Raw genomic sequence first — 22,896 nt, 5'->3', positions numbered from 1 at the left:
CACTAACGGAAGACTTTTTGAGTAGCTAAGGCAACGCCAAGCACATGGGCCACATCACTTATTCATTGGTTAAAAGGCTGTGTTTCCGCCCGGTTTCGAACCGGGCGGAAACTTAACTCGGCAGCGTGCTTGGTGGCGCCTGGGACTCTCCGAAAGAGAAGCGGCGTGGGGCGTTTGTACAGAGGGAGCGCTGGAAATTAAACTGTGTTTCAAAAGTAAAGACTGTTATCCATCCATGAACCTGCTCAAAGGTCCGTCGTGACTAAATCTCTGTAGCACCCTCTTTTTCAAGGGACCAAAAGTCATTGGACAGTTGATTGCAAAGCTGTTTCATGGACAGGTGTGACTTGTTCCTTCATTATTTCTTCATCAATTAAGCCAATAACAGGACTGGAGTTGATTCCAGGTGTGGCATTCGCATTCGGAGATGTTGCTGTGAACCCACAACATGGACTGAATGGGGCTCTCTTTTCGCAAACAAGGAGTTCTCCAGGAGATGTTGCAGATCCAAGCTCCTTGCGAGCAGAAACTAGCGTCCGTGGGCGTGGCCTAGCAGTTTTCAATGGAACAACTTTTGGGTCACTAACGGAAGACTTTTTGAGTAGCTAAGGCAACGCCAAGCACATGGGCCACATCACTTATTCATTGGTTAAAAGGCTGTGTTTCCGCCCGGTTCGAAACCGGGCGGAAACTTAACTCGGCAGCGTGCTTGGTGGCGCCTGGGACTCTCCGAAAGAGAAGCGGCGTGGGGCGTTTGTACAGAGGGAGCGCTGGAAATTAAACTGTGTTTCAAAAGTAAAGACTGTTATCCATCCATGAACCTGCTCAAAGGTCCGTCGTGACTAAATCTCTGTAGCACCCTCTTTTTCAAGGGACCAAAAGTCATTGGACAGTTGATTGCAAAGCTGTTTCATGGACAGGTGTGACTTGTTCCTTCATTATTTCTTCATCAATTAAGCCAATAACAGGACTGGAGTTGATTCCAGGTGTGGCATTCGCATTCGGAGATGTTGCTGTGAACCCACAACATGGACTGAATGGGGCTCTCTTTTCGCAAACAAGGAGTTCTCCAGGAGATGTTGCAGATCCAAGCTCCTTGCGAGCAGAAACTAGCGTCCGTGGGCGTGGCCTAGCAGTTTTTAATGGAACAACTTTTGGGTCACTAACGGAAGACTTTTTGAGTAGCTAAGGCAACGCCAAGCACATGGGCCACATCACTTATTCATTGGTTAAAAGGCTGTGTTTCCGCCCGGTTTCGAACCGGGGACTTTTCGCGTGTAAGGCGAACGTGATAACCACTACACTACGGAAACTTAAAGACAGCCGTGGAAAGAAGAGGATCCTTCCTGCCGATCCGGTCAACTTGGTGGGAATGCAATCAAACTCAGAATGTTCTATTTGTGACCTGTGTCAGGAAGGGAACACCCAGGGAAGAACCCTCGCCCCCACACACGCACTGGCACATTCTTATCAATTGTCTCTTGGGCAATTTTCCGATCAACGCGTTGCATTAGCAGCTCTTTTTAGTTAAAGCCCTGCAGCCACTCTCGTCTCTCTTAAAGCTATCTGCTCATTCACTAAAAATGTCAGTCAACGCACCAAACACATTGTTGTTATTGAGTCAAGTCCAACCAGTTCACCAAGAAAGAAGTCGGCGTTGAAAGCCCCTCTATTCAATTACTATGGCGGATGCCTTCAATGGTCATTTCCACGCCCTCTCAGACTCCAAATAAGGGAAAATACAGTATACGTATGCGTCCATTGCCGCTGAAAGCTCCTCTCTGTACTGACATGCCCAAAGGTGCCAACAATTTTCTCTAGTAGCTAGATGAACAGAGTCCTTACCCATTTGACCAGACCTTCAGGGCGCCTTTTAGAATACATGTCTAATGTAACTCTGCTTTTGCCTCTGTCACCCATTTGCCTTGCCCCAGAAGATTCCTCCTTAGTGCAGTCTCATAGTCTGTAGGTGGTGAGTTCAAATCTCACAGGGGGCACCGCATTTGAAGCGGTTTGTACAAGGCTTAACACGATGCGTAGCCATCAGGACCAGCCTCCCGTTCCATCTGAGCCTTGACCGGCTCGATGATATACTTAACTCGGCAGCGTGCTTGGTGGCGCCTGGGACTCTCCGAAAGAGAAGCGGCGTGGGGCGTTTGTACAGAGGGAGCGCTGGAAATTAAACTGTGTTTCAAAAGTAAAGACTGTTATCCATCCATGAACCTGCTCAAAGGTCCGTCGTGACTAAATCTCTGTAGCACCCTCTTTTTCAAGGGACCAAAAGTCATTGGACAGTTGATTGCAAAGCTGTTTCATGGACAGGTGTGACTTGTTCCTTCATTATTTCTTCATCAATTAAGCCAATAACAGGACTGGAGTTGATTCCAGGTGTGGCATTCGCATTCGGAGATGTTGCTGTGAACCCACAACATGGACTGAATGGGGCTCTCTTTTCGCAAACAAGGAGTTCTCCAGGAGATGTTGCAGATCCAAGCTCCTTGCGAGCAGAAACTAGCGTCCGTGGGCGTGGCCTAGCAGTTTTCAATGGAACAACTTTTGGGTCACTAACGGAAGACTTTTTGAGTAGCTAAGGCAACGCCAAGCACATGGGCCACATCACTTATTCATTGGTTAAAAGGCTGTGTTTCCGCCCGGTTTCGAACCGGGCGGAAACTTAACTCGGCAGCGTGCTTGGTGGCGCCTGGGACTCTCCGAAAGAGAAGCGGCGTGGGGCGTTTGTACAGAGGGAGCGCTGGAAATTAAACTGTGTTTCAAAAGTAAAGACTGTTATCCATCCATGAACCTGCTCAAAGGTCCGTCGTGACTAAATCTCTGTAGCACCCTCTTTTTCAAGGGACCAAAAGTCATTGGACAGTTGATTGCAAAGCTGTTTCATGGACAGGTGTGACTTGTTCCTTCATTATTTCTTCATCAATTAAGCCAATAACAGGACTGGAGTTGATTCCAGGTGTGGCATTCGCATTCGGAGATGTTGCTGTGAACCCACAACATGGACTGAATGGGGCTCTCTTTTCGCAAACAAGGAGTTCTCCAGGAGATGTTGCAGATCCAAGCTCCTTGCGAGCAGAAACTAGCGTCCGTGGGCGTGGCCTAGCAGTTTTCAATGGAACAACTTTTGGGTCACTAACGGAAGACTTTTTGAGTAGCTAAGGCAACGCCAAGCACATGGGCCACATCACTTATTCATTGGTTAAAAGGCTGTGTTTCCGCCCGGTTTCGAACCGGGCGGAAACTTAACTCGGCAGCGTGCTTGGTGGCGCCTGGGACTCTCCGAAAGAGAAGCGGCGTGGGGCGTTTGTACAGAGGGAGCGCTGGAAATTAAACTGTGTTTCAAAAGTAAAGACTGTTATCCATCCATGAACCTGCTCAAAGGTCCGTCGTGACTAAATCTCTGTAGCACCCTCTTTTTCAAGGGACCAAAAGTCATTGGACAGTTGATTGCAAAGCTGTTTCATGGACAGGTGTGACTTGTTCCTTCATTATTTCTTCATCAATTAAGCCAATAACAGGACTGGAGTTGATTCCAGGTGTGGCATTCGCATTCGGAGATGTTGCTGTGAACCCACAACATGGACTGAATGGGGCTCTCTTTTCGCAAACAAGGAGTTCTCCAGGAGATGTTGCAGATCCAAGCTCCTTGCGAGCAGAAACTAGCGTCCGTGGGCGTGGCCTAGCAGTTTTCAATGGAACAACTTTTGGGTCACTAACGGAAGACTTTTTGAGTAGCTAAGGCAACGCCAAGCACATGGGCCACATCACTTATTCATTGGTTAAAAGGCTGTGTTTCCGCCCGGTTTCGAACCGGGCGGAAACTTAACTCGGCAGCGTGCTTGGTGGCGCCTGGGACTCTCCGAAAGAGAAGCGGCGTGGGGCGTTTGTACAGAGGGAGCGCTGGAAATTAAACTGTGTTTCAAAAGTAAAGACTGTTATCCATCCATGAACCTGCTCAAAGGTCCGTCGTGACTAAATCTCTGTAGCACCCTCTTTTTCAAGGGACCAAAAGTCATTGGACAGTTGATTGCAAAGCTGTTTCATGGACAGGTGTGACTTGTTCCTTCATTATTTCTTCATCAATTAAGCCAATAACAGGACTGGAGTTGATTCCAGGTGTGGCATTCGCATTCGGAGATGTTGCTGTGAACCCACAACATGGACTGAATGGGGCTCTCTTTTCGCAAACAAGGAGTTCTCCAGGAGATGTTGCAGATCCAAGCTCCTTGCGAGCAGAAACTAGCGTCCGTGGGCGTGGCCTAGCAGTTTTCAATGGAACAACTTTTGGGTCACTAACGGAAGACTTTTTGAGTAGCTAAGGCAACGCCAAGCACATGGGCCACATCACTTATTCATTGGTTAAAAGGCTGTGTTTCCGCCCGGTTTCGAACCGGGGACTTTTCGCGTGTAAGGCGAACGTGATAACCACTACACTACGGAAACTTAAAGGCAGCCGTGGAAAGAAGAGGATCCTTCCTGCCGATCCGGTCAACTTGGTGGGAATGCAATCAAACTCAGAATGTTCTATTTGTGACCTGTGTCAGGAAGGGAACACCCAGGGAAGAACCCTCGCCCCCACACACGCACTGGCACATTCTTATCAATTGTCTCTTGGGCAATTTTCCGATCAACGCGTTGCATTAGCAGCTCTTTTTAGTTAAAGCCCTGCAGCCACTCTCGTCTCTCTTAAAGCTATCTGCTCATTCACTAAAAATGTCAGTCAACGCACCAAACACATTGTTGTTATTGAGTCAAGTCCAACCAGTTCACCAAGAAAGAAGTCGGCGTTGAAAGCCCCTCTATTCAATTACTATGGCGGATGCCTTCAATGGTCATTTCCACGCCCTCTCAGACTCCAAATAAGGGAAAATACAGTATACGTATGCGTCCATTGCCGCTGAAAGCTCCTCTCTGTACTGACATGCCCAAAGGTGCCAACAATTTTCTCTAGTAGCTAGATGAACAGAGTCCTTACCCATTTGACCAGACCTTCAGGGCGCCTTTTAGAATACATGTCTAATGTAACTCTGCTTTTACCTCTGTCACCCATTTGCCTTGCCCCAGAAGATTCCTCCTTAGTGCAGTCTCATAGTCTGTAGGTGGTGAGTTCAAATCTCACAGGGGGCACCGCATTTGAAGCGGTTTGTACAAGGCTTAACACGATGCGTAGCCATCAGGACCAGCCTCCCGTTCCATCTGAGCCTTGACCGGCTCGATGATATACTTAACTCGGCAGCGTGCTTGGTGGCGCCTGGGACTCTCCGAAAGAGAAGCGGCGTGGGGCGTTTGTACAGAGGGAGCGCTGGAAATTAAACTGTGTTTCAAAAGTAAAGACTGTTATCCATCCATGAACCTGCTCAAAGGTCCGTCGTGACTAAATCTCTGTAGCACCCTCTTTTTCAAGGGACCAAAAGTCATTGGACAGTTGATTGCAAAGCTGTTTCATGGACAGGTGTGACTTGTTCCTTCATTATTTCTTCATCAATTAAGCCAATAACAGGACTGGAGTTGATTCCAGGTGTGGCATTCGCATTCGGAGATGTTGCTGTGAACCCACAACATGGACTGAATGGGGCTCTCTTTTCGCAAACAAGGAGTTCTCCAGGAGATGTTGCAGATCCAAGCTCCTTGCGAGCAGAAACTAGCGTCCGTGGGCGTGGCCTAGCAGTTTTTAATGGAACAACTTTTGGGTCACTAACGGAAGACTTTTTGAGTAGCTAAGGCAACGCCAAGTACATGGGCCACATCACTTATTCATTGGTTAAAAGGCTGCGTTTCCGCCCGGTTTCGAACCGGGGACTTTTCGCGTGTAAGGCGAACGTGATAACCACTACACTACGGAAACTTAAAGGCAGCCGTGGAAAGAAGAGGATCCTTCCTGCCGATCCGGTCAACTTGGTGGGAATGCAATCAAACTCAGAATGTTCTATTTGTGACCTGTGTCAGGAAGGGAACACCCAGGGAAGAACCCTCGCCCCCACACACGCACTGGCACATTCTTATCAATTGTCTCTTGGGCAATTTTCCGATCAACGCGTTGCATTAGCAGCTCTTTTTAGTTAAAGCCCTGCAGCCACTCTCGTCTCTCTTAAAGCTATCTGCTCATTCACTAAAAATGTCAGTCAACGCACCAAACACATTGTTGTTATTGAGTCAAGTCCAACCAGTTCACCAAGAAAGAAGTCGGCGTTGAAAGCCCCTCTATTCAATTACTATGGCGGATGCCTTCAATGGTCATTTCCACGCCCTCTCAGACTCCAAATAAGGGAAAATACAGTATACGTATGCGTCCATTGCCGCTGAAAGCTCCTCTCTGTACTGACATGCCCAAAGGTGCCAGCAATTTTCTCTGGTAGCTAGATGAACAGAGTCCTTACCCATTTGACCAGACCTTCAGGGCGCCTTTTAGAATACATGTCTAATGTAACTCTGCTTTTGCCTCTGTCACCCATTTGCCTTGCCCCAGAAGATTCCTCCTTAGTGCAGTCTCATAGTCTGTAGGTGGTGAGTTCAAATCTCACAGGGGGCACCGCATTTGAAGCGGTTTGTACAAGGCTTAACACGATGCGTAGCCATCAGGACCAGCCTCCCGTTCCATCTGAGCCTTGACCGGCTCGATGATATACTTAACTCGGCAGCGTGCTTGGTGGCGCCTGGGACTCTCCGAAAGAGAAGCGGCGTGGGGCGTTTGTACAGAGGGAGCGCTGGAAATTAAACTGTGTTTCAAAAGTAAAGACTGTTATCCATCCATGAACCTGCTCAAAGGTCCGTCGTGACTAAATCTCTGTAGCACCCTCTTTTTCAAGGGACCAAAAGTCATTGGACAGTTGATTGCAAAGCTGTTTCATGGACAGGTGTGACTTGTTCCTTCATTATTTCTTAATCAATTAAGCCAATAACAGGACTGGAGTTTATTCCAGGTGTGGCATTCGCATTCGGAGATGTTGCTGTGAACCCACAACATGGACTGAATGGGGCTCTCTTTTCGCAAACAAGGAGTTCTCCAGGAGATGTTGCAGATCCAAGCTCCTTGCGAGCAGAAACTAGCGTCCGTGGGCGTGGCCTAGCAGTTTTCAATGGAACAACTTTTGGGTCACTAACGGAAGACTTTTTGAGTAGCTAAGGCAACGCCAAGCACATGGGCCACATCACTTATTCATTGGTTAAAAGGCTGTGTTTCCGCCCGGTTTCGAACCGGGGACTTTTCGCGTGTAAGGCGAACGTGATAACCACTACACTACGGAAACTTAAAGGCAGCCGTGGAAAGAAGAGGATCCTTCCTGCCGATCCGGTCAACTTGGTGGGAATGCAATCAAACTCAGAATGTTCTATTTGTGACCTGTGTCAGGAAGGGAACACCCAGGGAAGAACCCTCGCCCCCACACACGCACTGGCACATTCTTATCAATTGTCTCTTGGGCAATTTTCCGATCAACGCGTTGCATTAGCAGCTCTTTTTAGTTAAAGCCCTGCAGCCACTCTCGTCTCTCTTAAAGCTATCTGCTCATTCACTAAAAATGTCAGTCAACGCACCAAACACATTGTTGTTATTGAGTCAAGTCCAACCAGTTCACCAAGAAAGAAGTCGGCGTTGAAAGCCCCTCTATTCAATTACTATGGCGGATGCCTTCAATGGTCATTTCCACGCCCTCTCAGACTCCAAATAAGGGAAAATACAGTATACGTATGCGTCCATTGCCGCTGAAAGCTCCTCTCTGTACTGACATGCCCAAAGGTGCCAGCAATTTTCTCTGGTAGCTAGATGAACAGAGTCCTTACCCATTTGACCAGACCTTCAGGGCGCCTTTTAGAATACATGTCTAATGTAACTCTGCTTTTGCCTCTGTCACCCATTTGCCTTGCCCCAGAAGATTCCTCCTTAGTGCAAGTCTCATAGTCTGTAGGTGGTGAGTTCAAATCTCACAGGGGGCACCGCATTTGAAGCGGTTTGTACAAGGCTTAACACGATGCGTAGCCATCAGGACCAGCCTCCCGTTCCATCTGAGCCTTGACCGGCTCGATGATATACTTAACTCGGCAGCGTGCTTGGTGGCGCCTGGGACTCTCCGAAAGAGAAGCGGCGTGGGGCGTTTGTACAGAGGGAGCGCTGGAAATTAAACTGTGTTTCAAAAGTAAAGACTGTTATCCATCCATGAACCTGCTCAAAGGTCCGTCGTGACTAAATCTCTGTAGCACCCTCTTTTTCAAGGGACCAAAAGTCATTGGACAGTTGATTGCAAAGCTGTTTCATGGACAGGTGTGACTTGTTCCTTCATTATTTCTTCATCAATTAAGCCAATAACAGGACTGGAGTTGATTCCAGGTGTGGCATTCGCATTCGGAGATGTTGCTGTGAACCCACAACATGGACTGAATGGGGCTCTCTTTTCGCAAACAAGGAGTTCTCCAGGAGATGTTGCAGATCCAAGCTCCTTGCGAGCAGAAACTAGCGTCCGTGGGCGTGGCCTAGCAGTTTTCAATGGAACAACTTTTGGGTCACTAACGGAAGACTTTTTGAGTAGCTAAGGCAACGCCAAGCACATGGGCCACATCACTTATTCATTGGTTAAAAGGCTGTGTTTCCGCCCGGTTTCGAACCGGGGACTTTTCGCGTGTAAGGCGAACGTGATAACCACTACACTACGGAAACTTAAAGGCAGCCGTGGAAAGAAGAGGATCCTTCCTGCCGATCCGGTCAACTTGGTGGGAATGCAATCAAACTCAGAATGTTCTATTTGTGACCTGTGTCAGGAAGGGAACACCCAGGGAAGAACCCTCGCCCCCACACACGCACTGGCACATTCTTATCAATTGTCTCTTGGGCAATTTTCCGATCAACGCGTTGCATTAGCAGCTCTTTTTAGTTAAAGCCCTGCAGCCACTCTCGTCTCTCTTAAAGCTATCTGCTCATTCACTAAAAATGTCAGTCAACGCACCAAACACATTGTTGTTATTGAGTCAAGTCCAACCAGTTCACCAAGAAAGAAGTCGGCGTTGAAAGCCCCTCTATTCAATTACTATGGCGGATGCCTTCAATGGTCATTTCCGCGCCCTCTCAGACTCCAAATAAGGGAAAATACAGTATACGTATGCGTCCATTGCCGCTGAAAGCTCCTCTCTGTACTGACATGCCCAAAGGTGCCAACAATTTTCTCTAGTAGCTAGATGAACAGAGTCCTTACCCATTTGACCAGACCTTCAGGGCGCCTTTTAGAATACATGTCTAATGTAACTCTGCTTTTACCTCTGTCACCCATTTGCCTTGCCCCAGAAGATTCCTCCTTAGTGCAGTCTCATAGTCTGTAGGTGGTGAGTTCAAATCTCACAGGGGGCACCGCATTTGAAGCGGTTTGTACAAGGCTTAACACGATGCGTAGCCATCAGGACCAGCCTCCCGTTCCATCTGAGCCTTGACCGGCTCGATGATATACTTAACTCGGCAGCGTGCTTGGTGGCGCCTGGGACTCTCCGAAAGAGAAGCGGCGTGGGGCGTTTGTACAGAGGGAGCGCTGGAAATTAAACTGTGTTTCAAAAGTAAAGACTGTTATCCATCCATGAACCTGCTCAAAGGTCCGTCGTGACTAAATCTCTGTAGCACCCTCTTTTTCAAGGGACCAAAAGTCATTGGACAGTTGATTGCAAAGCTGTTTCATGGACAGGTGTGACTTGTTCCTTCATTATTTCTTCATCAATTAAGCCAATAACAGGACTGGAGTTGATTCCAGGTGTGGCATTCGCATTCGGAGATGTTGCTGTGAACCCACAACATGGACTGAATGGGGCTCTCTTTTCGCAAACAAGGAGTTCTCCAGGAGATGTTGCAGATCCAAGCTCCTTGCGAGCAGAAACTAGCGTCCGTGGGCGTGGCCTAGCAGTTTTCAATGGAACAACTTTTGGGTCACTAACGGAAGACTTTTTGAGTAGCTAAGGCAACGCCAAGCACATGGGCCACATCACTTATTCATTGGTTAAAAGGCTGTGTTTCCACCCGGTTTCGAACCGGGGACTTTTCGCGTGTAAGGCGAACGTGATAACCACTACACTACGGAAACTTAAAGGCAGCCGTGGAAAGAAGAGGATCCTTCCTGCCGATCCGGTCAACTTGGTGGGAATGCAATCAAACTCAGAATGTTCTATTTGTGACCTGTGTCAGGAAGGGAACACCCAGGGAAGAACCCTCGCCCCCACACACGCACTGGCACATTCTTATCAATTGTCTCTTGGGCAATTTTCCGATCAACGCGTTGCATTAGCAGCTCTTTTTAGTTAAAGCCCTGCAGCCACTCTCGTCTCTCTTAAAGCTATCTGCTCATTCACTAAAAATGTCAGTCAACGCACCAAACACATTGTTGTTATTGAGTCAAGTCCAACCAGTTCACCAAGAAAGAAGTCGGCGTTGAAAGCCCCTCTATTCAATTACTATGGCGGATGCCTTCAATGGTCATTTCCACGCCCTCTCAGACTCCAAATAAGGGAAAATACAGTATACGTATGCGTCCATTGCCGCTGAAAGCTCCTCTCTGTACTGACATGCCCAAAGGTGCCAACAATTTTCTCTAGTAGCTAGATGAACAGAGTCCTTACCCATTTGACCAGACCTTCAGGGCGCCTTTTAGAATACATGTCTAATGTAACTCTGCTTTTGCCTCTGTCACCCATTTGCCTTGCCCCAGAAGATTCCTCCTTAGTGCAATCTCATAGTCTGTAGGTGGTGAGTTCAAATCTCACAGGGGGCACCGCATTTGAAGCGGTTTGTACAAGGCTTAACACGATGCGTAGCCATCAGGACCAGCCTCCCGTTCCATCTGAGCCTTGACCGGCTCGATGATATACTTAACTCGGCAGCGTGCTTGGTGGCGCCTGGGACTCTCCGAAAGAGAAGCGGCGTGGGGCGTTTGTACAGAGGGAGCGCTGGAAATTAAACTGTGTTTCAAAAGTAAAGACTGTTATCCATCCATGAACCTGCTCAAAGGTCCGTCGTGACTAAATCTCTGTAGCACCCTCTTTTTCAAGGGACCAAAAGTCATTGGACAGTTGATTGCAAAGCTGTTTCATGGACAGGTGTGACTTGTTCCTTCATTATTTCTTAATCAATTAAGCCAATAACAGGACTGGAGTTTATTCCAGGTGGGGCATTCGCATTCGGAGATGTTGCTGTGAACCCACAACATGGACTGAATGGGGCTCTCTTTTCGCAAACAAGGAGTTCTCCAGGAGATGTTGCAGATCCAAGCTCCTTGCGAGCAGAAACTAGCGTCCGTGGGCGTGGCCTAGCAGTTTTCAATGGAACAACTTTTGGGTCACTAACGGAAGACTTTTTGAGTAGCTAAGGCAACGCCAAGCACATGGGCCACATCACTTATTCATTGGTTAAAAGGCTGTGTTTCCGCCCGGTTTCGAACCGGGGACTTTTCGCGTGTAAGGCGAACGTGATAACCACTACACTACGGAAACTTAAAGGCAGCCGTGGAAAGAAGAGGATCCTTCCTGCCGATCCGGTCAACTTGGTGGGAATGCAATCAAACTCAGAATGTTCTATTTGTGACCTGTGTCAGGAAGGGAACACCCAGGGAAGAACCCTCGCCCCCACACACGCACTGGCACATTCTTATCAATTGTCTCTTGGGCAATTTTCCGATCAACGCGTTGCATTAGCAGCTCTTTTTAGTTAAAGCCCTGCAGCCACTCTCGTCTCTCTTAAAGCTATCTGCTCATTCACTAAAAATGTCAGTCAACGCACCAAACACATTGTTGTTATTGAGTCAAGTCCAACCAGTTCACCAAGAAAGAAGTCGGCGTTGAAAGCCCCTCTATTCAATTACTATGGCGGATGCCTTCAATGGTCATTTCCGCGCCCTCTCAGACTCCAAATAAGGGAAAATACAGTATACGTATGCGTCCATTGCCGCTGAAAGCTCCTCTCTGTACTGACATGCCCAAAGGTGCCAACAATTTTCTCTAGTAGCTAGATGAACAGAGTCCTTACCCATTTGACCAGACCTTCAGGGCGCCTTTTAGAATACATGTCTAATGTAACTCTGCTTTTACCTCTGTCACCCATTTGCCTTGCCCCAGAAGATTCCTCCTTAGTGCAAGTCTCATAGTCTGTAGGTGGTGAGTTCAAATCTCACAGGGGGCACCGCATTTGAAGCGGTTTGTACAAGGCTTAACACGATGCGTAGCCATCAGGACCAGCCTCCCGTTCCATCTGAGCCTTGACCGGCTCGATGATATACTTAACTCGGCAGCGTGCTTGGTGGCGCCTGGGACTCTCCGAAAGAGAAGCGGCGTGGGGCGTTTGTACAGAGGGAGCGCTGGAAATTAAACTGTGTTTCAAAAGTAAAGACTGTTATCCATCCATGAACCTGCTCAAAGGTCCGTCGTGACTAAATCTCTGTAGCACCCTCTTTTTCAAGGGACCAAAAGTCATTGGACAGTTGATTGCAAAGCTGTTTCATGGACAGGTGTGACTTGTTCCTTCATTATTTCTTCATCAATTAAGCCAATAACAGGACTGGAGTTGATTCCAGGTGTGGCATTCGCATTCGGAGATGTTGCTGTGAACCCACAACATGGACTGAATGGGGCTCTCTTTTCGCAAACAAGGAGTTCTCCAGGAGATGTTGCAGATCCAAGCTCCTTGCGAGCAGAAACTAGCGTCCGTGGGCGTGGCCTAGCAGTTTTCAATGGAACAACTTTTGGGTCACTAACGGAAGACTTTTTGAGTAGCTAAGGCAACGCCAAGCACATGGGCCACATCACTTATTCATTGGTTAAAAGGCTGTGTTTCCGCCCGGTTTCGAACCGGGGACTTTTCGCGTGTAAGGCGAACGTGATAACCACTACACTACGGAAACTTAAAGGCAGCCGTGGAAAGAAGAGGATCCTTCCTGCCGATCCGGTCAACTTGGTGGGAATGCAATCAAACTCAGAATGTTCTATTTGTGACCTGTGTCAGGAAGGGAACACCCAGGGAAGAACCCTCGCCCCCACACACGCACTGGCACATTCTTATCAATTGTCTCTTGGGCAATTTTCCGATCAACGCGTTGCATTAGCAGCTCTTTTTAGTTAAAGCCCTGCAGCCACTCTCGTCTCTCTTAAAGCTATCTGCTCATTCACTAAAAATGTCAGTCAACGCACCAAACACATTGTTGTTATTGAGTCAAGTCCAACCAGTTCACCAAGAAAGAAGTCGGCGTTGAAAGCCCCTCTATTCAATTACTATGGCGGATGCCTTCAATGGTCATTTCCACGCCCTCTCAGACTCCAAATAAGGGAAAATACAGTATACGTATGCGTCCATTGCCGCTGAAAGCTCCTCTCTGTACTGACATGCCCAAAGGTGCCAACAATTTTCTCTAGTAGCTAGATGAACAGAGTCCTTACCCATTTGACCAGACCTTCAGGGCGCCTTTTAGAATACATGTCTAATGTAACTCTGCTTTTAGCCTCTGTCACCCATTTGCCTTGCCCCAGAAGATTCCTCCTTAGTGCAATCTCATAGTCTGTAGGTGGTGAGTTCAAATCTCACAGGGGGCACCGCATTTGAAGCGGTTTGTACAAGGCTTAACACGATGCGTAGCCATCAGGACCAGCCTCCCGTTCCATCTGAGCCTTGACCGGCTCGATGATATACTTAACTCGGCAGCGTGCTTGGTGGCGCCTGGGACTCTCCGAAAAAGAAGCGGCGTGGGGCGTTTGTACAGAGGGAGCGCTGGAAATTAAACTGTGTTTCAAAAGTAAAGACTGTTATCCATCCATGAACCTGCTCAAAGGTCCGTCGTGACTAAATCTCTGTAGCACCCTCTTTTTCAAGGGACCAAAAGTCATTGGACAGTTGATTGCAAAGCTGTTTCATGGACAGGTGTGACTTGTTCCTTCATTATTTCTTAATCAATTAAGCCAATAACAGGACTGGAGTTTATTCCAGGTGGGGCATTCGCATTCGGAGATGTTGCTGTGAACCCACAACATGGACTGAATGGGGCTCTCTTTTCGCAAACAAGGAGTTCTCCAGGAGATGTTGCAGATCCAAGCTCCTTGCGAGCAGAAACTAGCGTCCGTGGGCGTGGCCTAGCAGTTTTCAATGGAACAACTTTTGGGTCACTAACGGAAGACTTTTTGAGTAGCTAAGGCAACGCCAAGCACATGGGCCACATCACTTATTCATTGGTTAAAAGGCTGTGTTTCCGCCCGGTTTCGAACCGGGGACTTTTCGCGTGTAAGGCGAACGTGATAACCACTACACTACGGAAACTTAAAGGCAGCCGTGGAAAGAAGAGGATCCTTCCTGCCGATCCGGTCAACTTGGTGGGAATGCAATCAAACTCAGAATGTTCTATTTGTGACCTGTGTCAGGAAGGGAACACCCAGGGAAGAACCCTCGCCCCCACACACGCACTGGCACATTCTTATCAATTGTCTCTTGGGCAATTTTCCGATCAACGCGTTGCATTAGCAGCTCTTTTTAGTTAAAGCCCTGCAGCCACTCTCGTCTCTCTTAAAGCTATCTGCTCATTCACTAAAAATGTCAGTCAACGCACCAAACACATTGTTGTTATTGAGTCAAGTCCAACCAGTTCACCAAGAAAGAAGTCGGCGTTGAAAGCCCCTCTATTCAATTACTATGGCGGATGCCTTCAATGGTCATTTCCACGCCCTCTCAGACTCCAAATAAGGGAAAATACAGTATACGTATGCGTCCATTGCCGCTGAAAGCTCCTCTCTGTACTGACATGCCCAAAGGTGCCAACAATTTTCTCTAGTAGCTAGATGAACAGAGTCCTTACCCATTTGACCAGACCTTCAGGGCGCCTTTTAGAATACATGTCTAATGTAACTCTGCTTTTACCTCTGTCACCCATTTGCCTTGCCCCAGAAGATTCCTCCTTAGTGCAGTCTCATAGTCTGTAGGTGGTGAGTTCAAATCTCACAGGGGGCACCGCATTTGAAGCGGTTTGTACAAGGCTTAACACGATGCGTAGCCATCAGGACCAGCCTCCCGTTCCATCTGAGCCTTGACCGGCTCGATGATATACTTAACTCGGCAGCGTGCTTGGTGGCGCCTGGGACTCTCCGAAAGAGAAGCGGCGTGGGGCGTTTGTACAGAGGGAGCGCTGGAAATTAAACTGTGTTTCAAAAGTAAAGACTGTTATCCATCCATGAACCTGCTCAAAGGTCCGTCGTGACTAAATCTCTGTAGCACCCTCTTTTTCAAGGGACCAAAAGTCATTGGACAGTTGATTGCAAAGCTGTTTCATGGACAGGTGTGACTTGTTCCTTCATTATTTCTTAATCAATTAAGCCAATAACAGGACTGGAGTTGATTCCAGGTGTGGCATTCGCATTCGGAGATGTTGCTGTGAACCCACAACATGGACTGAATGGGGCTCTCTTTTCGCAAACAAGGAGTTCTCCAGGAGATGTTGCAGATCCAAGCTCCTTGCGAGCAGAAACTAGCGTCCGTGGGCGTGGCCTAGCAGTTTTCAATGGAACAACTTTTGGGTCACTAACGGAAGACTTTTTGAGTAGCTAAGGCAACGCCAAGCACATGGGCCACATTACTTATTCATTGGTTAAAAGGCTGTGTTTCCACCCGGTTTCGAACCGGGGACTTTTCGCGTGTAAGGCGAACGTGATAACCACTACACTACGGAAACTTAAAGGCAGCCGTGGAAAGAAGAGGATCCTTCCTGCCGATCCGGTCAACTTGGTGGGAATGCAATCAAACTCAGAATGTTCTATTTGTGACCTGTGTCAGGAAGGGAACACCCAGGGAAGAACCCTCGCCCCCACACACGCACTGGCACATTCTTATCAATTGTCTCTTGGGCAATTTTCCGATCAACGCGTTGCATTAGCAGCTCTTTTTAGTTAAAGCCCTGCAGCCACTCTCGTCTCTCTTAAAGCTATCTGCTCATTCACTAAAAATGTCAGTCAACGCACCAAACACATTGTTGTTATTGAGTCAAGTCCAACCAGTTCACCAAGAAAGAAGTCGGCGTTGAAAGCCCCTCTATTCAATTACTATGGCGGATGCCTTCAATGGTCATTTCCACGCCCTCTCAGACTCCAAATAAGGGAAAATACAGTATACGTATGCGTCCATTGCCGCTGAAAGCTCCTCTCTGTACTGACATGCCCAAAGGTGCCAGCAATTTTCTCTGGTAGCTAGATGAACAGAGTCCTTACCCATTTGACCAGACCTTCAGGGCGCCTTTTAGAATACATGTCTAATGTAACTCTGCTTTTGCCTCTGTCACCCATTTGCCTTGCCCCAGAAGATTCCTCCTTAGTGCAGTCTCATAGTCTGTAGGTGGTGAGTTCAAATCTCACAGGGGGCACCGCATTTGAAGCGGTTTGTACAAGGCTTAACACGATGCGTAGCCATCAGGACCAGCCTCCCGTTCCATCTGAGCCTTGACCGGCTCGATGATATACTTAACTCGGCAGCGTGCTTGGTGGCGCCTGGGACTCTCCGAAAGAGAAGCGGCGTGGGGCGTTTGTACAGAGGGAGCGCTGGAAATTAAACTGTGTTTCAAAAGTAAAGACTGTTATCCATCCATGAACCTGCTCAAAGGTCCGTCGTGACTAAATCTCTGTAGCACCCTCTTTTTCAAGGGACCAAAAGTCATTGGACAGTTGATTGCAAAGCTGTTTCATGGACAGGTGTGACTTGTTCCTTCATTATTTCTTCATCAATTAAGCCAATAACAGGACTGGAGTTGATTCCAGGTGTGGCATTCGCATTCGGAGATGTTGCTGTGAACCCACAACATGGACTGAATGGGGCTCTCTTTTCGCAAACAAGGAGTTCTCCAGGAGATGTTGCAGATCCAAGCTCCTTGCGAGCAGAAACTAGCGTCCGTGGGCGTGGCCTAGCAGTTTTCAATGGAACAACTTTTGGGTCACTAACGGAAGACTTTTTGAGTAGCTAAGGCAACGCCAAGCACATGGGCCACATCACTTATTCATTGGTTAAAAGGCTGTGTTTCCGCCCGGTTTCGAACCGGGGACTTTTCGCGTGTAAGGCGAACGTGATAACCACTACACTACGGAAACTTAAAGGCAGCCGTGGAAAGAAGAGGATCCTTCCTGCCGATCCGGTCAACTTGGTGGGAATGCAATCAAACTCAGAATGTTCTATTTGTGACCTGTGTCAGGAAGGGAACACCCAGGGAAGAACCCTCGCCCCCACACACGCACTGGCACATTCTTATCAATTGTCTCTTGGGCAATTTTCCGATCAACGCGTTGCATTAGCAGCTCTTTTTAGTTAAAGCCCTGCAGCCACTCTCGTCTCTCTTAAAGCTATCTGCTCATTCACTAAAAATGTCAGTCAACGCACCAAACACATTGTTGTTATTGAGTCAAGTCCAACCAGTTCACCAAGAAAGAAGTCGGCGTTGAAAGCCCCTCTATTCAATTACTATGGCGGATGCCTTCAATGGTCATTTCCACGCCCTCTCAGACTCCAAATAAGGGAAAATACAGTATACGTATGCGTCCATTGCCGCTGAAAGCTCCTCTCTGTACTGACATGCCCAAAGGTGCCAGCAATTTTCTCTGGTAGCTAGATGAACAGAGTCCTTACCCATTTGACCAGACCTTCAGGGCGCCTTTTAGAATACATGTCTAATGTAACTCTGCTTTTACCTCTGTCACCCATTTGCCTTGCCCCAGAAGATTCCTCCTTAGTGCAATCTCATAGTCTGTAGGTGGTGAGTTCAAATCTCACAGGGGGCACCGCATTTGAAGCGGTTTGTACAAGGCTTAACACGATGCGTAGCCATCAGGACCAGCCTCCCGTTCCATCTGAGCCTTGACCGGCTCGATGATATACTTAACTCGGCAGCGTGCTTGGTGGCGCCTGGGACTCTCCGAAAGAGAAGCGGCGTGGGGCGTTTGTACAGAGGGAGCGCTGGAAATTAAACTGTGTTTCAAAAGTAAAGACTGTTATCCATCCATGAACCTGCTCAAAGGTCCGTCGTGACTAAATCTCTGTAGCACCCTCTTTTTCAAGGGACCAAAAGTCATTGGACAGTTGATTGCAAAGCTGTTTCATGGACAGGTGTGACTTGTTCCTTCATTATTTCTTCATCAATTAAGCCAATAACAGGACTGGAGTTGATTCCAGGTGTGGCATTCGCATTCGGAGATGTTGCTGTGAACCCACAACATGGACTGAATGGGGCTCTCTTTTCGCAAACAAGGAGTTCTCCAGGAGATGTTGCAGATCCAAGCTCCTTGCGAGCAGAAACTAGCGTCCGTGGGCGTGGCCTAGCAGTTTTCAATGGAACAACTTTTGGGTCACTAACGGAAGACTTTTTGAGTAGCTAAGGCAACGCCAAGCTACATGGGCCACATCACTTATTCATTGGTTAAAAGGCTGTGTTTCCGCCCGGTTTCGAACCGGGGACTTTGCGCGTGTAAGGCGAACGTGATAACCACTACACTACGGAAACTTAAAGGCAGCCGTGGAAAGAAGAGGATCCTTCCTGCCGATCCGGTCAACTTGGTGGGAATGCAATCAAACTCAGAATGTTCTATTTGTGACCTGTGTCAGGAAGGGAACACCCAGGGAAGAACCCTCGCCCCCACACACGCACTGGCACATTCTTATCAATTGTCTCTTGGGCAATTTTCCGATCAACGCGTTGCATTAGCAGCTCTTTTTAGTTAAAGCCCTGCAGCCACTCTCGTCTCTCTTAAAGCTATCTGCTCATTCACTAAAAATGTCAGTCAACGCACCAAACACATTGTTGTTATTGAGTCAAGTCCAACCAGTTCACCAAGAAAGAAGTCGGCGTTGAAAGCCCCTCTATTCAATTACTATGGCGGATGCCTTCAATGGTCATTTCCACGCCCTCTCAGACTCCAAATAAGGGAAAATACAGTATACGTATGCGTCCATTGCCGCTGAAAGCTCCTCTCTGTACTGACATGCCCAAAGGTGCCAGCAATTTTCTCTGGTAGCTAGATGAACAGAGTCCTTACCCATTTGACCAGACCTTCAGGGCGCCTTTTAGAATACATGTCTAATGTAACTCTGCTTTTACCTCTGTCACCCATTTGCCTTGCCCCAGAAGATTCCTCCTTAGTGCAGTCTCATAGTCTGTAGGTGGTGAGTTCAAATCTCACAGGGGGCACCGCATTTGAAGCGGTTTGTACAAGGCTTAACACGATGCGGAGCCATCAGGACCAGCCTCCCGTTCCATCTGAGCCTTGACCGGCTCGATGATATACTTAACTCGGCAGCGTGCTTGGTGGCGCCTGGGACTCTCCGAAAGAGAAGCGGCGTGGGGCGTTTGTACAGAGGGAGCGCTGGAAATTAAACTGTGTTTCAAAAGTAAAGACTGTTATCCATCCATGAACCTGCTCAAAGGTCCGTCGTGACTAAATCTCTGTAGCACCCTCTTTTTCAAGGGACCAAAAGTCATTGGACAGTTGATTGCAAAGCTGTTTCATGGACAGGTGTGACTTGTTCCTTCATTATTTCTTAATCAATTAAGCCAATAACAGGACTGGAGTTTATTCCAGGTGGGGCATTCGCATTCGGAGATGTTGCTGTGAACCCACAACATGGACTGAATGGGGCTCTCTTTTCGCAAACAAGGAGTTCTCCAGGAGATGTTGCAGATCCAAGCTCCTTGCGAGCAGAAACTAGCGTCCGTGGGCGTGGCCTAGCAGTTTTCAATGGAACAACTTTTGGGTCACTAACGGAAGACTTTTTGAGTAGCTAAGGCAACGCCAAGTACATGGGCCACATCACTTATTCATTGGTTAAAAGGCTGTGTTTCCACCCGGTTTCGAACCGGGGACTTTTCGCGTGTAAGGCGAACGTGATAACCACTACACTACGGAAACTTAAAGGCAGCCGTGGAAAGAAGAGGATCCTTCCTGCCGATCCGGTCAACTTGGTGGGAATGCAATCAAACTCAGAATGTTCTATTTGTGACCTGTGTCAGGAAGGGAACACCCAGGGAAGAACCCTCGCCCCCACACACGCACCGGCACATTCTTATCAATTGTCTCTAGGGCAATTTTCCGATCAACGCGTTGCATTAGCAGCTCTTTTTAGTTAAAGCCCTGCAGCCACTCTCGTCTCTCTTAAAGCTATCTGCTCATTCACTAAAAATGTCAGTCAACGCACCAAACACATTGTTGTTATTGAGTCAAGTCAAACCAGTTCACAAGAAAGAAGTCGCCGTTGAAAGCCCCTCTATTCAATTACTATGGCGGATGCCTTCAATGGTCATTTCCACGCCCTCTCAGACTCCAAATAAGGGAAAATACAGTATACGTATGCGTCCATTGCCGCTGAAAGCTCCTCTCTGTACTGACATGCCCAAAGGTGCCAACAATTTTCTCTAGTAGCTAGATGAACAGAGTCCTTACCCATTTGACCAGACCTTCAGGGCGCCTTTTAGAATACATGTCTAATGTAACTCTGCTTTTACCTCTGTCACCCATTTGCCTTGCCCCAGAAGATTCCTCCTTAGTGCAATCTCATAGTCTGTAGGTGGTGAGTTCAAATCTCACAGGGGGCACCGCATTTGAAGCGGTTTGTACAAGGCTTAACACGATGCGTAGCCATCAGGACCAGCCTCCCGTTCCATCTGAGCCTTGACCGGCTCGATGATATACTTAACTCGGCAGCGTGCTTGGTGGCGCCTGGGACTCTCCGAAAGAGAAGCGGCGTGGGGCGTTTGTACAGAGGGAGCGCTGGAAATTAAACTGTGTTTCAAAAGTAAAGACTGTTATCCATCCATGAACCTGCTCAAAGGTCTGTCGTGACTAAATCTCTGTAGCACCCTCTTTTTCAAGGGACCAAAAGTCATTGGACAGTTGATTGCAAAGCTGTTTCATGGACAGGTGTGACTTGTTCCTTCATTATTTCTTCATCAATTAAGCCAATAACAGGACTGGAGTTGATTCCAGGTGTGGTATTCGCATTCGGAGATGTTGCTGTGAACCCACAACATGGATTGAATGGGGCTCTCTTTTCGCAAACAAGGAGTTCTCCAGGAGATGTTGCAGATCCAAGCTCCTTGCGAGCAGAAACTAGCGTCCGTGGGCGTGGCCTAGCAGTTTTCAATGGAACAACTTTTGGGTCACTAACGGAAGACTTTTTGAGTAGCTAAGGCAACGCCAAGCACATGGGCCACATCACTTATTCATTGGTAAAATGGCTGTGTTTCCGCCCGGTTTCGAACTGGGGACTTTTCGCGTGTAAGGCGAACGTGATAACCACTACACTACGGAAGCTCGAAGGTGGCCGTGGAAAGATAATAGACTACTTGTATTTAACTTAGTACCTGGAATAATCACAAGAATTGAGTAATTGCTAGCAAGACTGAATATGCCATTTAATTTCATGGCACAACTTTTCTCTTTCATTCGTGAATAACATTGATTCAATAACTCTCAATATATGTGAATATAACTGACTTTTTATCAAGTGAAAAGACGAGAGAATTGTGGAAACCCCTACTCCTTTACTGCATAAGGGGTTTTGATCTAGCCTATATTATCCGAAAAAGCATGCACGGATGTGTGAGGAACAAATCCTAATGCACAATTTGCTTTGACTTTGACAAGGTTTGAACAAAGGACCTATTGGTTGTGGCGCCACGTCGCTAAACCCTATGCTATTTTACAAAGGGCAGCCAGGCAGGCACTCACTCACTCAGTAAGCGACAGTCTCTCTTTTTGGCCAACTCCACGTACGTGGTCCGGCAAAAAAGCTCAATCAAAAAAAAAGTCAACATTTGTTGTTACATCAGTCGTGTGAACAGAATGACTTGACGGCTGATTTTGTTTTGTCGTTCAGGGAGGTGTGATGGCAATTCCACCGATCGACACTCCTAAAGGAGGAAGAACCAAAATTCTCTTCGCACAATTTAACAGTTTTATAAATTATTTGCAAATAAGTGAGACGCGTCAATCGCTTACAAACATAATCGTCTAAGGAGTCTCTAACTCAATACAGGTCATTCAACAGTATTTATTACAGTGAAAAAGGGGTGTGTTAAGTTGTTGCCCAGCTGTCTTGTGTCACATAGGTTTTACCCAAAGGGCGGGCTGTCCCCCCACCTTTTCCTTCCTGCCATAATGTTTACTGTTGTGTTTACTTAAAGGGGCCAACTGACCTTACGTCCTCCCAAGGACCACATTCCCTTTGTTCTATTACTACCTAGGCTTCACACAAGGGGCAAGCTATCCTCCCCCACATGGGTAACCTCATCAACTCTAGTAGAAGTCTCACAGCATCTGGACAAACAACAGATAGGCACTGATGGGTTATACAGATAAAGAGTAACCCTATAATCTGCTGATACCAGTCAACAATGACCCTAAACACCAGATCCCCCTCTCCTACATTCTTTTTCTTATCCAAACATGGGTACCCAGTCCTTTAACTAGTAACTCATTCATACATGTATAGAACCAAGAATACATCAGTTCAAGAATTTCCACAACAGAGGGCGTGTTGGTTGAAACAGCAGGGATGGTATACATTGGTTGAATAATAATTGTTGATCTAAAATAAAACATGCATCATTTAAAACAAGAAATGGAAGCACACAAGCCTAGTTCTGCCAGACTGCCATTAGAAGACATGAATGTGGTTGCCCAGGCTGGATTTGTTTAATTGTTTACAATGTGATAGACTGTCTTGAACGACTACACTTTTTAAACAGGTGTGGGTGCACGTGATATGTGTGTAGAGATGTTTGTCAATCGCAAAATAACCGTCAACATTAGTCAGTCACTCAGTAAGAGACATTCGCTTTCCTCAGCCGGCTCTGCTTACGTGGCCCGGCACAAAACATACTGTACCTCTTGGGTAGTTTTAATAAATAAATAACTATGAGGGTG

General features: G+C 47.4%; 14 non-coding genes across 14 annotated transcripts; all 14 read right to left on the bottom strand.

Moving 5' to 3' along the window:
• Positions 1–1,240: 1,240 nt before the first annotated feature.
• On the bottom strand, positions 1,241–1,313 carry trnav-uac. The gene has a single exon. It is a non-coding gene; the product is annotated as a tRNA-Val (tRNA).
• A 3,069-nt stretch (positions 1,314–4,382) lies between these two features.
• On the bottom strand, positions 4,383–4,455 carry trnav-uac. Its single transcript has one exon. It is a non-coding gene; the product is annotated as a tRNA-Val (tRNA).
• A 1,329-nt stretch (positions 4,456–5,784) lies between these two features.
• Positions 5,785–5,857, bottom strand: trnav-uac. Its single transcript has one exon. It is a non-coding gene; the product is annotated as a tRNA-Val (tRNA).
• A 1,329-nt stretch (positions 5,858–7,186) lies between these two features.
• Positions 7,187–7,259, bottom strand: trnav-uac. The gene has a single exon. It is a non-coding gene; the product is annotated as a tRNA-Val (tRNA).
• Positions 7,260–8,589: 1,330 nt separating this feature from the next.
• On the bottom strand, positions 8,590–8,662 carry trnav-uac. The gene has a single exon. It is a non-coding gene; the product is annotated as a tRNA-Val (tRNA).
• A 1,329-nt stretch (positions 8,663–9,991) lies between these two features.
• On the bottom strand, positions 9,992–10,064 carry trnav-uac. Its single transcript has one exon. It is a non-coding gene; the product is annotated as a tRNA-Val (tRNA).
• Positions 10,065–11,393: 1,329 nt separating this feature from the next.
• Positions 11,394–11,466, bottom strand: trnal-uaa. The gene has a single exon. It is a non-coding gene; the product is annotated as a tRNA-Val (tRNA).
• Positions 11,467–12,796: 1,330 nt separating this feature from the next.
• Positions 12,797–12,869, bottom strand: trnav-uac. Its single transcript has one exon. It is a non-coding gene; the product is annotated as a tRNA-Val (tRNA).
• A 1,330-nt stretch (positions 12,870–14,199) lies between these two features.
• Positions 14,200–14,272, bottom strand: trnav-uac. Its single transcript has one exon. It is a non-coding gene; the product is annotated as a tRNA-Val (tRNA).
• Positions 14,273–15,601: 1,329 nt separating this feature from the next.
• On the bottom strand, positions 15,602–15,674 carry trnav-uac. The gene has a single exon. It is a non-coding gene; the product is annotated as a tRNA-Val (tRNA).
• Positions 15,675–17,003: 1,329 nt separating this feature from the next.
• On the bottom strand, positions 17,004–17,076 carry trnav-uac. The gene has a single exon. It is a non-coding gene; the product is annotated as a tRNA-Val (tRNA).
• Positions 17,077–18,406: 1,330 nt separating this feature from the next.
• Positions 18,407–18,479, bottom strand: trnav-uac. Its single transcript has one exon. It is a non-coding gene; the product is annotated as a tRNA-Val (tRNA).
• A 1,329-nt stretch (positions 18,480–19,808) lies between these two features.
• Positions 19,809–19,881, bottom strand: trnav-uac. Its single transcript has one exon. It is a non-coding gene; the product is annotated as a tRNA-Val (tRNA).
• Positions 19,882–21,209: 1,328 nt separating this feature from the next.
• On the bottom strand, positions 21,210–21,282 carry trnav-uac. Its single transcript has one exon. It is a non-coding gene; the product is annotated as a tRNA-Val (tRNA).
• Between the last annotated feature and the right edge of the window lie 1,614 nt (positions 21,283–22,896).

This window comes from Esox lucius, chromosome 3, assembly GCF_011004845.1.
Source record: "Esox lucius isolate fEsoLuc1 chromosome 3, fEsoLuc1.pri, whole genome shotgun sequence".
Classification (NCBI taxonomy): Eukaryota; Metazoa; Chordata; class Actinopteri; order Esociformes; family Esocidae; genus Esox; species Esox lucius.
Note: the sequence above shows the minus strand (reverse complement) of the source record. Positions and strands in the feature narration are given on the sequence as shown.